Below are 15,679 nucleotides of genomic sequence, written 5' to 3'. Positions count from 1 at the left end.
GTATGAATCTACCCACTTTCAAGTTAAAACAATTATTCTTGTCCTATTGCTACAGGCCCTCCTAAAAAGTCTCTCCTCATCTTTCTTATAGGTTCCCTTTAGGTACTGAAAGGCTGAAATGAGGTCTCCCCAGAGCCTTCCCTTCTCCAGGTTGAACACCCCCAACTCTCTCAGCATTTCCTCACAGGAGAGGTGTTTCATCCCTCTAATCATCTTCATGACCCTCCTCTGGACCTGCTTTTGCAGATCTTTTCCATGGCCTTGAGAGGTTTCTCATCATTCCTCCCATTCTTCCCTTCCTTCACCTCAAATGATATTTGATAGGTGTGTCTTAGTTTAAAGAGACTGGAGCGTTTTGCTAAGGAAGATGAGTTATGAGGTAGACCAAACTCTTCTCTCTCAGCAATTGTGAATCTGAAATTAAGAGGCTCCAATCGAGGAAGTATGGAAAAAGGAAGAAATAACAACCCTTTATTAAAGGATATATGTATTTTGGCAAAAACAGTAACAGAACACAAAAACAACTAAGCAATAATCTTGTACCCAAAAAGTCCCCTTTAAAAAGGAAACAGTTTGATACTTCTCTGTCCTCTAGCGCAGTTCTAATCACAGTTGGCAGGGGGCGCTGTTGGATCACTAGAGGTGCAGAGCCTGCAGTACTCGATGTTGGTCAGCAGGGGGCACTGTTGGGCTCTGGCGGTCACTGCATGGGGGCCCCCGGATCACAGGGGAAACCAAAATGGAGATCTCCCCCCCCCACCAAGCAGGGGAAGGAGAAGAAAGGGGAAAGAAAGGCGGTTTCTTTCCCACTTAACTCATGCTGTCTGCGGCTGCCTGTACACAGGACTCCTTACGGTGGATTAGTTGGAGGGGAACCTTCAGGTTCTGGGGGCCAGCCCATTACCTGGAAGGTGAATGCTCTTCCTCCCTGCCCCTGCCACATGGCCCGACCACCCCGTAAGGAGTTCACACAGACCACCAGTAAGGAGCTCACACAGACCACCAGGGAGGGATGGACGAAAGAGGAAGTTTATTGTGAGGTAGGGGTTTATAAGGCTTTTAGGAGGGTCAAAAGGAGACCAATTACAAGTTCAGGGTCACACAGAAAAAACCAATCAGGTAAAGAGTTAACAGCCAATAGGAAGGGGTTAACAAGGACCAATGAGAAACACCTCAGGACATCTTCCCAGGACACTCCTGTATGGGAGACAATAGTCCTTCAAAGGGAGTGTTGGGAAGAAGGAGCAATGACTTTGCAGGAAAGCAAAAGCCATTTTGAAACCTGTTTAAACCACCTTAAAAACTTCTGTTTCTATAACATTTGAACTGTTTTCTTCTTTTTCTTCACTAGTCCATCTCTGGCAGGACTTCTTCCATCCTACATATGGCAAATCCATTGCCACATCTCCTCCTTTTGTGTTTTCTAAAGTTGGATATGCTTTTAATGATTGAAAGGTTCTGACACAACTGAGCAAGCATGGAAAGACACACATAAAGAGAAACACTACAAAAAGTCCTAGTACGATAACTACAATAATTTTCTTAATAGTGGAAGAGAGGCCTTAAAGGGCAGCCAGTTGAAAAAATCATCAAAAGTCAGATGATCAATTTGCCTGATTTCATGAACTAAGGACTTAAGCTGATTGATCTGGGAGTGGATAGATTGGGAATGATCAGAGAAGTTGAGGCAGCAGAGGCCTTCAAACTCCTGACACCCATGGCCATTTACTAAAAGGAGAAAGTCTATTGCAGCACGATTTTGTAACAAGGCTTTCTTATTGGTTTGGGTATCTTGTAATAGATCATCAAGGGCGGCACTGGTGGCATTAGCTTCTTTTGCTAGCCAACATCCCATTCTGGTAAGGAGCACTAAGGCTTCTATGGAGCTGACAACTGGAAGCATGATACCACTTAGAACATTTATGGTGTTGGACCAAAAATGCATGTTGGAATTGCATTCTGCTGTGAATTCACTCAAGGACTGCAATTTTACTAAGGGATGTTCTTCAACTGGAGGTGGGGGTGCTGCAGCCACAGGGACCTGCGCTGCTTTAGGTGGAGAAGGTGGTTTTGGTTGTGATGGATAGAAGTTAAGAGATGGGTATAAACCTTGGAATTGCCTGCACACTCTACGGAGCTTCTTACGTGGGAAGGGTGAAGTCGTTTGGAGGTTAATGTTTCTTTTTGCATGATTTTTGGGAGGACTTACAGGTAAAGATTTCATAAGGGTAGCTGGATTGTACAGTGTTAATTTTCCAAATGTGCAGGGGCCTCCAGCAGCTAATCTATGAATCATATTCCAGACACTAAGTCCACAAATTAAAAAGATAAAAAGACTCCTTTTGGAAGAATAACTGAATCAGGGGTAGCATGTATCTGGTAAGGAACCTTTTCCTTGCACCAGAAACTGAAGTTGGAATAAGGTCCGTAAGAGGTGACATTAATTAATTCAGAAGGGGCAACATATTTGTTGTGAACGAAGTAAAAACAGAGAGGAGATATAATACTCCCCAAGATTTCTAATTCCTCAGGTCTCTGCCACTGATAGCGAAATGTCTGTCTGTCATGTGAAGTTTTTGCTGGTCTTGTGAGACAGTCTAAGAAAGGATTTCTAAACTGATCATGGTCATCACACCAGGGGATAGATTGATTTCTAAAATCACCCCATTCTCTTGGTGTCCAGGGGATTCCTACCAGACAGGTCTTAAAAGGGTGAGAGGGGTCTAAGGTAAATAAACAGATAGAGTCAGTATTTAATGATTGTGCCAGGTTTAGCCAAACATTTTGACCAGAGAGCATTACCCAATTTGGAATTGTTGGAGGAGATGTGGCAAGGGCTCCTGACATTAGGTCTTTCTGATTTGCTGGTGTTATGCTGCACACAAGAAACAGGATTATCCCGAAAGTGATGCTGATGGGGGATTGCTTCCTGTAGTTGGTGCTGAATCCATTGGTGCTGGATCTGCTGCTGGTTGAGCTGGGAGGGAAACTTCTTGGTGGATCCTTACTAGTCTGGACGGTATCCATCTTGGACCTGCTCCTGTGGAGACACAAGCGTACCCTCTTCCCCAAACAATTAGGGGGACAGGACCGAGCCATTCTCCTGTCAGGATATCCTTGTATTTTACCTTAGCTTCCCCCGTTTTTAATTTTCCAGCTCCAAAATGATGTCCAACAGGCGAAACATCCTCATGTAGCCTATTTAAAAAATTGAGGACATACAATGCCTTGTTTAAACATTCTGATGGAGAGAGACCTACAGTTGTTTTTTCTTGTTTTTTCAGCATATCTTTTAAAGATTTGTGAGTTCTCTCTACTATCGTTTGGCCCTGTGGAGAGTGAGGAATGCCAGTGGTGTGAACTATTCCCCGCATATTGAAAAATTCTTTAAGGGAAGCAGAAATGTATGCTGGGGCATTATCTGTCTTTATTTGTTTTGGAATGCCCATTATGGCAAATGCTGAGGAAAAGTGTCTCTTAACATCTTTAGCTTTTTCTCCTGTATGTGCAGTGGTAACAATGAGTCCTGAGCAAGTGTCTACTGATACATGTACATATTTCAATCTGCCGAATCGTGGTACATGTGTAACACCTGATTGCCAGAGATCTAAGGGGCTAAGACCTCTTGGATTAACTCCTACAGATCTCACTGGAGTTACCAATTGACAGTCTGGACATGCAGACACAATGGCTTTGGCCTGAGAGGTAGATAACTGAAGCATTTTTTTCAGTGATATAGAATTTTGGTGGAAAAAGTTATGAGAAATTTTTGCTTTTTCAAAATTGTTAGGTGTAGGTACTGAGTTAACTGGGAAAGCTGAATTTGCTGCTTTATCTGCCACAGCGTTCCCTTCTGTAAGTGGGCCTGGGAGGCATGTATGTGATCTAATGTGAGTGATATAGAAAGGATGTTTCCTCTGTTGGATTAATAGTAACAATGTTTTAAACAGGGTAAACAACTTTTGATTGTTCAAATCCTCTAAGTAACTATTTTCTATGCAACTCACAACTCCTACAACATAGGCAGAATCTGATACTAAATTCAGAGGCTGTGGAAAAAGTTGGAACGCTCTTACCACGGCTGAGAGTTCAGCAATCTGAGATGAACCTTCAACTTGATGAACATCTGTTTTCCATACTCCTTTTTCAAACCAAGCTACTGCATTACTAGACTTCCCCGAGCCGTCTGTGAACAGTGTCACAGCTTTCTTCAAAGGGCTAGTAGAAAAGTTATTTCTCAGTCTGGGTTGAGAGATGGAAAGAAAAGGAATTGCTGGTAAATGGGTTATCAGTTTACCTGTAAAATCTGACATAACCAGTTGAAAATCAAACAGATGTAAATCATCATCACAATTGAGATTTGGACAGTGGAACATAAAGAAAATCTGGGTCTTTCCCTGACAGTTCTAACATTCGGAGCTTGCCTTTGTGTGACTTTTGCAAGCATTTCAGGTAAAGTAACAATTGTCTTTGAAAACTGGTGACTGAGAAATACCCATTCCCACTAAATAAATTTTTTGGTTTTTTGAGTCCAATTGTCCTATTACAGCAAAAGGCTGTTTTGGTCCACGAAAGATTAGCAATGCAGTAGGTAATCCTTCTACTCTCCTGTTTACCTGTTGTTCTGAAATTTTTTGATTGATCACTTCAATAATATTCTCTGCTTCTGGTGTCAACTGAGGAGGAGAAGTTAGTTCTGCTTCTCCCTTTAAGGAGCTGAAACAAAGGAGCTAAGAAATCTGTTGAGAAACCAAAAAAGGATCGTATCCAATTGAGATTTCCCAAAAGAGACTGCAGATCGTTTAGTGTTTTTATATTTTGGTGGGCAAGGTTACTGCTTGAGGCCTAAATGTTCTCTCTTCTATTATCAGACCAAGGTACTTCCACGGGGAAATTTTTTGTTCTTTTTCTGGGGCTATTTCTAACCCATGATTACTCAGGGCTTTTTTTACAGATTTATGTACCAATGTCAATTTTTCAGTATTAGGGGCACTAATTAATAAATCATCCATGTAATGAAAAATGATAGCTTCAGGAAACTGAGATTGAACTGGTTCAATTATATTGGACACTACAGATTGACATATAGTGGGACTATTTTTCATCCCCTGTGGCAATGTGAGCCAACTTAGACGTTTGGAGGGTTCAGCTGCATTAATAGCTGGAACAGAAAATGCAAATTTGTGTGTATCATTAGGATGGAGGTAGATATTAAAAAAACAGTCTTTAATGTCTAAAATAACAAGTGGTCATTCTGCTGGGAGCATGGCAGGGGAGGGTAGCCCAGTTTGGAGGGCTCCCATCGGCTCTATGATATTATTGGCTTCTCGTAAATCATGCAATAACCTCCATTTTCCAGATGATTTTTTGATTGTGAAAACAGGAAAGTTCCATGGAGTGTTTGTGGGGACTAACCTCTTTTTGTCTAATTGTTCTTTTACCAAATTATGAATTTGCCGCAATTTCTCTCCTCTGAGTGGCCACTGGTTTATCCACACTGGTGTGTTTGAGGTCCATGTGAGAGGTGGTGCTTGCGGTTCTCCAGTGGCCCTCATCACAAATTTGGAATGGATAAGATAATTCCCCACTGTGTTATTACATCTCTGCCCCACAAGGTTAGTGGAATGTCCAATATAAAAGGCTTAGATGAAGCTACCTTACCCTGTGGGCCTTGGACCAGAAGTGGTAAAATGCTCTGGAGAGGAATTTTGGACCCTCCTACTCCCTGGATGTCGACAGCTGGTCTTGTTGTACCCCAGGTACTGGGCCAATCTTTGGCAGAGATTATGGAAATGTCAGCTCCTGTGTCCAATAAACCAGACATGGATTTCTGTTGGCCTGAATTAGGAGAGAGAAGAGTACATTCTATTATAGGTCTGTCAAGAGTAACCTTGAGCCCAATTAATGCAAATTCCCTGTTCATCTTGGGTTTCTTCCTCCATGGGTATGACCTGTGCTATTTGATCCTCTGGATTAATCACTGTGGGTACAAAGTTAGGTTTAATTACAACAGACACAACTTTAGGATCTTGGAGACTCATAACCATAGGTAACACAGTAATGCCTAATGCAGTTGCAGCATCTGTTCCTGTGATAACACATTTACCTTTAAAATTTGAAACCTGAGAAGAAGCAGAAGCCAATAGCACAGTGTGATACTCTGTTTTTTCTAAGGTTTGAGGTTTTGAAGTTGCTAGCTCCAATTTAAAGGCACCTGTTTGGGGTTTTTGTTGGGAACTGTTTGAGAGGGGTGGATTAGATTGCTTAAAAGAGTTTTTTATGTCCACGCGCTGCTCTAAGCACTTGTTAAACCGTTTCCCGAATTCTGTGTTCTGTGAATAGGCCTGGGTGAGAGTGGGTTTCCATCTCTGTCAAATAAGGATCGACATTCTATAGCCCAATGTAGCCCTTTTTTACATCTGGGGCAAAGGCCTGGACAAATGGTTTTTTGAGAATTGGGGTTTTTAAATTTTGGGCAGTTAGCTTTTATATGACCTGGACGTTTGCAATTATGGCATATCACCTTGGAGTGATCTAAGGCTGCTGCTAAGGCTTGGGTCATTTTTTCTGCCATCTGCTGAGTTACTTCTGCAATTTGGTTGCCTAATTGTGTATTAGCTTCAGCTAATTGGTTAGACATTGACACTTGAGCTTGGACCAGACTATTTGTTAATTTGTCATTAGGGCTAATATCTTTACAAGCCTTTACCATATCCATGGGGATAGGGTCACGAAGGTTTCTGAGTGTCTGCTGACACTGTGCATTTGAATTGGAGATAGCTAGCTTCAAGAATAGGGCATCTTGTGCTTCTTTCACATTTATTTGTTTTTCTATAGATTCTTTCAATCGCTCTGCAAAATCAATAAAAGATTCATCAGGCTTTTGAATTACATTATTGAAAGGTGGAGTTGTTTGAGAGGCATCAACTACTGATTGTAGTGCCTGTAATGCCATATTTCTGGTAGCAATTAAGTCTTGTTTTGGAATTTTGACCTGATCTGTATTTGCAGCATATGGACCCTCGCCAAAAAGCATTTGTATTGTAGTTTCTATAGGTCTACGTGTAGTGGTACTAGTTTCATGAGCATATTTTCTAATTAAAGCTTTCCATTCATCTAAAACCAATGTTATTTGTACCTTATTTAGCAAGGATCTCATTATATCTTTTAAATCATTTGGAGTTAGTACAAAGGTTGAGAATAAAGATGACAGAATTCCCATTGCATATGCTGAATTTAAACTGTTGCCGTGGGATTTAGGTGCTGAAAAAATCTCCCGGAGCAGTTAATTAGGGGTGAGATAAGAAAGGGTTTATTTGCCAAGGCAGAAGATGTTACAAGACGCGCGCGCCCGTGCCCGAGAGGTTACATTTTATAATACCATCCATCCAATCCCAGATGTGTCCACCCTGTGGCCTTTACTCTGGACCGCCCCGGGGTCCACCCCCTGAAATGGGTCTGGGGTGCATTTTGGGACCACCTACTTCATCACCTTCACCATCATCAGAGCACAAAGGGTACATAGTTACCTAATTTTTGACTTCATTCTGTGGTTTAGGCCCAGATATGCTGTTCTGTCAACTGTCTAGGCCTTGCCTTGACAAAAGACTAAACATTTCTATTAGATTTGGGGCTATAAGTGATATAGGGAGGATAGAATGGGGTAAGAGGGTTAAGGAATGTATAAACAAGGGTGCTAGAGGGAAAAGGATAAGGGACAAGGGACAAAGAAGGGAGGGTTTCTGCTTTTAAAACCTACTTATAAAACTTACAAGTCCTACAAATATTAGAAAAATAAAACCATTAGGGGCTTAAGGCATCAGTCCCCCCTTAGAGACTGGACAAAACCCAAAGGTCTTGTCCAATCTCTACTACCTACACCTACAACAACTATAACATCGGTGCATGCAGTGAGCTATTACACTAACACTAAGTATGTACAATACTAAAATAAACAGTTGTCTCATCCATGTCCAGTTCGGTAACCATGAAGTGAGTTTGTGGAGGACATCTCCTAAACCTAGGGAGACATCATCTAGAGATATTTGATGTAAGATTTTGGTTTGATTTCGAATTGCGGCCAAATCATTATTAATTCTACCAGTCTGATCTATGTAAGAACAGCAACTGGTATTGATGACTTTACACACGCCTCCCTGTGAGGCTAGCAAAAAATTGAGGGCCATTCTATTTTGTATTACTACACGAGACAAGCTTTGGAACTGTTCTTTTAGGGTTTCAATTGCATCCAGAGTGTGATCTTGAATGTTTTCCATAACAGCCGAAATATTTACAATTGCCTTTTCCAATTCACTCACTCCTAGAGATGGGACTAAAGCCCTGACTATGCTGTGGAAAATTGTAGGGCGCTCAATGAGGGGATTGCTAGTTCTTTTTGCTCTTTTTGGATAGGGTTTTTTCCATTCTTGTTCATCAATTGGATCGAGAATTGTTATATTTGGAATCACTGCCCCCAAAGCACAGGCCCGATCTTTATCAAGGGGCAAAACTTTCCAGGCTTCCTTTTCACAAATCCAGTACCATCCTGATCCCTGGGGAGGAATTAATCTCAAAGGGAACTGTGCCATCCCCGCAACAATTTCTGGGTTTATTTCTTCTTTTGAATTGTTTTTATCACAGTGGGGGGGGAGAATGATTTCTCCTGTAGCGTTTATAATCATGCAGGGAACAACATCCTGATTAGAAATTACATTACTTAGGGCCACTGGATAATAAGCCTCTGTAACTGGCTTCCAGGTCCCTGGGAAATTCATCATGGACTTACCGAAGTTTGTCTCATTTAGTAAAATGCCAATTAGGGGCCACTCACTATTCTCATCATCAATTGCTGGTACTTGAGTACAAATCCAGCATTCTGTTTTCCGGAGAATTTTAGATACGTTTTGGACTAGGGCCACATGCAATTTTTGGTCCCAAACTCGGTTCATAGTTACCGGTTGCACGAACAGAATACACAGAACAAGCAGTCTATTCCACATCATCATCATCGGTGTCCAGTTCTGGTTGGCTGGTTGTTCCAGGAGCTGATGCTCTCTTGACTCTGGAGTAGTGGAACCAGGGTTCTCTGCCAGCAACTTTGACGGCAGTGAGGGAAGTCAGCAGGACTTGGTATGGTCCTCTCCACTTGGCTCGTAAGGGGTCACTGTTCCACCACTTGACGTAGACCCAGTCTCCTGGCTGGAATGGGTGAGCAGGGGTGTCCAGTCCTATGGGTCTGGATAACTCGATGACCTTCTGCAGCTTCTGCAAAGTAGAGCCTAAAGCAATCAAATATTTTCGTAAATCGGTTCTCCCTCTTAAGTGTACATCCCCTGGTATGTGTGGTGCTTGATATGGTCTTCCATATAGTATTTCATATGGGCTTATGTTATCCCTCCGCCTCGGCTGGATACGAATCCTCAGCAAAGCTAGTGGCAAAGCTTGAACCCAGGACATAGATGTTTCCTGACAAATTTTGCTTATTTGCATTTTCAAAGTGCCATTCATTCGTTCAACTTTGCCACTAGCCTGAGGTCTATAGGGGGTATGTAGGTCCCAGACAATTCCCAGGATGCGGCATACTTCTTTTACTACTGTCGCAATGAAATGTGTTCCTCTATCTGATGCCATTCCTAGAGGAACCCCAAACCTTGGAATTATGTGGTTCAGTAAAGCTTTTACCACTTCCCTTGCTGTGTTAGTGCGACAGGGGTATGCTTCAGGCCATCCACTGAAAGTGTCAACTAATACCAGGATGTATTTGTACCCCCCCCATGGTGGTAACTCAGCAAAATCTATTTGCCAGTAATCTCCGGGTTGGTCTCCAACTTTTGTTACCCCTAGTACCACTCTCTTTGATGTATCTGGGTTGTTTCGTTTGCAGATTTCACACTTACCTACTATGGACTGCACAGCTTCAGTCATATTTGTTCCTATTACTGTTTTCTTTAGATGTTTCAGGAGGTTTTCCGTTCCCCAATGGGTAGCCTCGTGTTCCTGTTGAGCTATTTCCCTAAGGAGCAGTGGTGGGACTACAACCTGTCCAGTAGGGGTAACAGCCCACCCCCCTTCTTTGATTTCAGCTTTCAGTGATCTAATTAGCTGATTATCTCTCTCATCATACTTAGGGGTGTATTTTGTCAAATCAACTTCCTTTTGTGGCACTATTGCCAAGATGCCTTTTTCTGCAGCCCCTTTTGCTGCTTGATCAGCAAACTGATTTCCCAACTCGGGAATTGTTTTCCCCTTTTGGTGGGCCCTGCAATGCATAATAGCTACCTCCTCTGGTTTCCAAATACTCTGCAGGAGTGCATGAATTTGGTCTGCATGCTTGACTCCACTGCCTTGGGCTGTCAGTAGTCCTCTTTCTTTCCAGATTGCTCCGTGGGCATGTACAACGCTAAATGCATATTTTGAGTCAGTCCAGATATTTACCTTCTTTCCTTCGCTCAGTTCTAAGGCTCTTGTCAATGCGATTAATTCTGCTTTTTGGGATGACACATCTGCTGGCAAGGCTTTTGCCTCGATCACTTCGTCTCTGGTCGTCACTGCATACCCTGTGAAGCGCTTACCATCTCGCATGAAGCTGCTTCCGTCTGTATACAGTTCCCAGTCTGCATTTTCCAGGGGCACATCTTTCAGGTCTGGTCTGCTGGAGTAAGTCTCCTCTATAGTCTGTAAACAGTCATGCTCAGGGACACTGTCAGTTAGTGTTGAAGACAGAAACATAGCTGGATTTACAATAGATGTTGTTTTCAAAGTAACATCGTCTTGTTCCAGCAACACAACCTGGTACTTAAGCATTCTGCTGGGGGACAGCCAGTGGCCTCCCTTTTGTTCAAGCACGGCTTGAACTGCATGGGGTACATACACGGTGATACGCTGCCCAAGGGTGAGCTTCCGGGCCTCTTCAATCAGGATAACAGTTGCTGCAACAGCTCGCAGGCACCCTGGCCACCCTTGGCTAACACTGTCCAGCTGTTTAGAAAAATAAGCCACAGCTCTTCGTTGGCTTCCCAGAGTTTGCGATAACACCCCCAGAGCAACATTCAACTGCTCATGTGTAAACAGTTCAAAAGGTTTAGTCAAATCTGGTAGTCCTAGTGCTGGAGCTGACATCAAGGACTGTTTCAGCTGTTGAAACACATCTCTGGTCTCATCTGTCCATGTTACAACTCCCTCTTTGGCCGTTTTCAGGGCTTCATACAGAGGTTTGACTAGCAACCCATAGTTAGCTATCCACAGCCGACACCATCCTACCATTCCCAGGAAAGCCTGCATCTCTCGTACAGTGTGGGGCTCTGGGAGACGGCAAATGGTTTCTTTTCGGTCTGTGCTGAGTCGCCGATGCCCACGATAGATTTCAAGTCCCAGGTAGATGACTATCTCCTTGGCTATCTGTGCCTTCTCTCTCGAGACCCGATACCCACTTAGCCCCAAAAAGTTCAAGAGACTTACAGTGAGCTCGATGCATTGGTCCCGGCTTTTGGCTGCGATTAAGATGTCGTCAACATACTGCAGGACAACTCCTTCTTGCTGCTGTCTTCTCCAGTCCTCCAGTTCTTTTGCCAACTGATTTCCGAAAAGTGTTGGACTGTTCTTAAAGCCTTGTGGAAGAACTCTCCAGGTTAGTTGCGTTTTTCTCCCTGTCTCAGGATTTTCCCACTCAAAGGCAAAAATCTCTTGGCTGTCTTTGTGTACAGGAATGCAGAAAAAGGCATCTTTAAGATCGAGTACAGTGAACCATCCTAAATCTTCTGTCAATGTGGTTAACAGTGTATAGGGGTTGGCTACCACTGGGTAGATGTCCTCAGTTATTTTATTGATGGCCCTAAGATCTTGGACTAGCCGATAGCTTTTGCCATCAGCCTTTTTCACTGGTAGGATGGGGGTATTAAATCTGGATTCACATTCTACTAGTAAACCAAATTTAAGGAACTTTTCAATTATAGGTGCTAGGCCTTTTCGGCTTTCTAATTTCAAAGGATATTGTTTTTGCCTTACCGGGACTGCTCCTGGCCTGAGTGCGATGCTTACTGGTTCAGCTTGCTTTGATTTCCCAGGGTACTTGCTGGCCCAGACTAAAGGTATGACAGCATTTTCAACTTCTGCAGGGATCTCTCCATGATTTTCCTGTATAAAGAAAGCAGCTGCCTCGACATATTTAGTATCTGGGATTATAACCTTTATGTCTCCCCCCTTGGTGAATTTAATTTCAGCTTCTAATTTTTCCAGTAAGTCTCTACCCAGTAAAGGTTTAGGAGAATTTGGCATGTAAAGAAATTGGTGAGTTACCCAGTGCTTACCCAATTTGAATTTTAAAGGTTTAAAAAATGGCCTTGTTTCACTTACCCCTGTAGCACCGACCACAGTTACAGTTTCATGGCTCAGTTTCCCTTCCAAAGTATTTAAAACAGAGTATGCCGCACCTGTGTCAACCAAAAATTCAACATTCTCCCTTCCCAGCTTAGCTGTAACCAGAGGCTCTGCTGGGGAAGAAGCCTCCGGTCCCCCTCATACACTCTGACTCACAGCCAGTTGGGGGGCTGGGGGTGGTGGGGGGGGAAGTGTGTTTTCAGTTCCCCTCAGCTCCGGGCAGTCTTTTCTCCAATGTCCCTTCTTCTTACAGTTAGAACATCTGTCATCTGCTATGTCCTGCCGACGGTTAGACCTCTGATACCTGGGGTTATGTTTATAAGGCTCTCTATAGCCACCTTCTTGTTCCATCACCCTTGTTTTCCTTTTATGCTCCCTATTTTGATATACCGTCCAGGCTATATCTAACAGCTCACTAATATCCTTTCTATCACCACCTGCTTTTTGCAGTTTTCTTCTTATATCATCTGAGGACTGTCCTATAAATAAATACACCAGATTTTTCTTTCCCATATCTGATTCAATGTCTATATTGGTATATTTCCTGATAACATCCTTTAATCTGTTTAGAAAATCTGTGGGTGACTCATTTATGTCTTGTCTAACCTCATACATTTTGGACCAGTTCACCGCCTTTGGAACTCCATGCCGAAATCCATAAATTACCCAGTCTTGATAACGTTTCAAAGCTTCTAAATTTGCTGACACATTAGGATCCCATCCGGGATCCGTGAGGGGGAAGATATCTTTGATATCTTCGCCTGGAAACTGCCCAGAGGTTTTTTGTATTTCTATTGCCTTTTGAGCAGCTCTTTTCACCATCTCTTTCTCCGTTTGGTCTAATAAGGTATCCATCATAACCTCTAGATCACACCAATCAGGATTCTGAGTTTTGATTGCTCTTTGGACATAATTTGTCATCTTTTCTGGATTATCTCTATATGCCCCCACACAATCTTTCCATTGCTGTAACTCAACCAGTGAGAAAGGGACCTTTATTAATACCGTGCCTTGATTGGTCACGGCTTGTCTTAAGGGGGCTTCTAACGGTGGCTTATCTTTTGCCCTTGTTCTACTTGCAACCGGGTCGGGGACTGCTAACGCTTCGCGGGCCCTCTTTCCCTTTGGTCTTACTACAGGCGGGTCTGCTTCTCCTTCCCCCGGGCTATCACTTAATTCACCCTCTGCTTCCGTGTCCTTATCAAACGGTGGTAAACCTCGCTTCTCCCTTCTCTCAGCAGCTGAAACCGGCTTGCCCTGTCTATGCGTCTCTGTTCCCTCTTCATGAGGGGCAGAAATTGGAAACTCTCTCGGTTCCTCTTTTCTTCCCCCCCCCACAAGGATGGAATGTCCCCCCTCGGGAGGGGAAAGCGTGGGAAAGGGGGCGGCTCCAGCCCCACCTCCCAAGTCAGTCAGGACAGAGGCCCCGCCTGTTGGCACCGCCCCTGCCCCTCCTGGAATTCCAGGGGTTGTTCCTGCTACTGCTCCTGGGGCTCCTCCCCCCGCCACCGCTGCGGCCGGGGCTGGCCCCAAGCCTATTACTCCCGCAGTGCCTGCTCCTGTACTCGTTGCCATGGCAGCAAGTCCCGTACTGACCATGCCCGGAGCGGCTCCCGCCACCCCCGAGCCTACTCCTCCGGAGATTCCAACTTGTCCAATTCCCCCCAGCGCAGCCATACCCGCGCCAGGGAGTCCCCCCACGGCTCCCGCCTGCCCAGCCGGAACTGGTCCAGGAGCCGCCACCCCGGCAGCCCCAGCCCCCCCCGCTGCCGCTGCAGCGGGGAGTCCAATTTGTGGAGCTCCCAGGGTATTTTCCCTCATGTCAGGTGATATCAACATATCTAAATCATCTTCTCCGGTGTTCTTAAATAGGATTTGTGGGACAGGAGCAGCCTCAACTCGATCTTTCCTTTTCCCTCTTCTTAAAGCCATCTCTGCTTTTTCCTTCGGTTTTGAACTTTCATTTTTCTTATCTTCTACACCTGATTCAGGGCGTGTTAACAGCCTCAAGAACAGCTCTGCATATCGAATTTCCTGCCACCTCTGTTCTACATGAAGAAGCGAGATCAATCGAAGCACTGTACCTAGTTCTAACGGACCAAATTCCGGCCACGCCACCCCTCTCACTTGTCCAAACAACGGCCAGGCATCCATACACAGCCTACGCAATTCTTCCTTCTTTAAAGTTGTTTCAACACCAGTTAAAGTTTTCCACTGCTTCAAAATCATTCCCAGGGAGGATTCCTTAGGGATCTCAACTTTTGAATCCACACAACCCATGTTTGCAAAACAAAAACAAACCACAGTCACACACTGGGTTTCAAACTTGCTACCTTTAGGTTACAAGGCTGTTACGTAACCCCTCAGCTATTTACTGAGTCGCACCGACCCCAGAGCCCCACCGGCTCTCCCACAGCGTCAGAGCACCGGAGGGCGTCCCCTCCAAACCACACAGCCCTAGGCTGAAACCCGCCCTGACCTGCGATGGTGAACCACCCGTTCACCTCCTGGAAAGCGACTTTCGCGACTGTCTGGGCCCAAGTCTTTAAGTTAACTTTCCAGTAACCCGTGTTCCCTATCTCGGAACACAAAACACAAAACTTTCCCGCAGCTGCTAACTAACCAAATAGGTACCGTTTCCTTATTCGCTCTTTTTTATCTCACCTCTATGCTCCGTGCTTGCTTCCGTGGGTTCTGTGGAGCTGGGCTTCTCAGACCGGGGCGGGAATTATCTCAGATAAAAGCCGGCTTCCTGAGGAATATTCCTGCACGATGAAATTTTCCAGTCTGAAGAAGTCCCGGTCCAGGTCTCCCCAACGTACGGGCCACCAACTGTTGCCGTGGGATTTAGGTGCTGAAAAAATCTCCCGGAGCAGTTAATTAGGGGTGAGATAAGAAAGGGTTTATTTGCCAAGGCAGAAGATGTTACAAGACGCGCGCGCCCGTGCCCGAGAGGTTACATTTTATAATACCATCCATCCAATCCCAGATGTGTCCACCCTGTGGCCTTTACTCTGGACCGCCCCGGGGTCCACCCCCTGAAATGGGTCTGGGGTGCATTTTGGGACCACCTACTTCATCACCTTCACCATCATCAGAGCACAAAGGGTACATAGTTACCTAATTTTTGACTTCATTCTGTGGTTTAGGCCCAGATATGCTGTTCTGTCAACTGTCTAGGCCTTGCCTTGACAAAAGACTAAACATTTCTATTAGATTTGGGGCTATAAGTGATATAGGGAGGATAGAATGGGGTAAGAGGGTTAAGGAATGTATAAACAAGGGTGCTAGAGGGAAAAGGATA

At 44.3% G+C, this 15,679-nt stretch overlaps 1 protein-coding gene and 1 long non-coding RNA gene across 3 annotated transcripts in view; one reads left to right on the top strand and one right to left on the bottom strand.

Moving 5' to 3' along the window:
• LOC116780009 overlaps positions 1 to 15,679 on the bottom strand; it is an 893,112-nt gene that overhangs the window by 356,464 nt on the left and 520,969 nt on the right. The gene's annotated exons all lie outside the window — the stretch shown is intronic.
• LOC116779989 (zinc finger SWIM domain-containing protein 6-like) overlaps positions 1 to 15,679 on the top strand; it is a 198,158-nt gene that overhangs the window by 155,220 nt on the left and 27,259 nt on the right. The gene's annotated exons all lie outside the window — the stretch shown is intronic.

This window comes from Chiroxiphia lanceolata, chromosome W (genome assembly GCF_009829145.1).
Source record: "Chiroxiphia lanceolata isolate bChiLan1 chromosome W, bChiLan1.pri, whole genome shotgun sequence".
In the NCBI taxonomy this organism is placed as follows: domain Eukaryota; kingdom Metazoa; phylum Chordata; class Aves; order Passeriformes; family Pipridae; genus Chiroxiphia; species Chiroxiphia lanceolata.
Note: the sequence above shows the minus strand (reverse complement) of the source record. Positions and strands in the feature narration are given on the sequence as shown.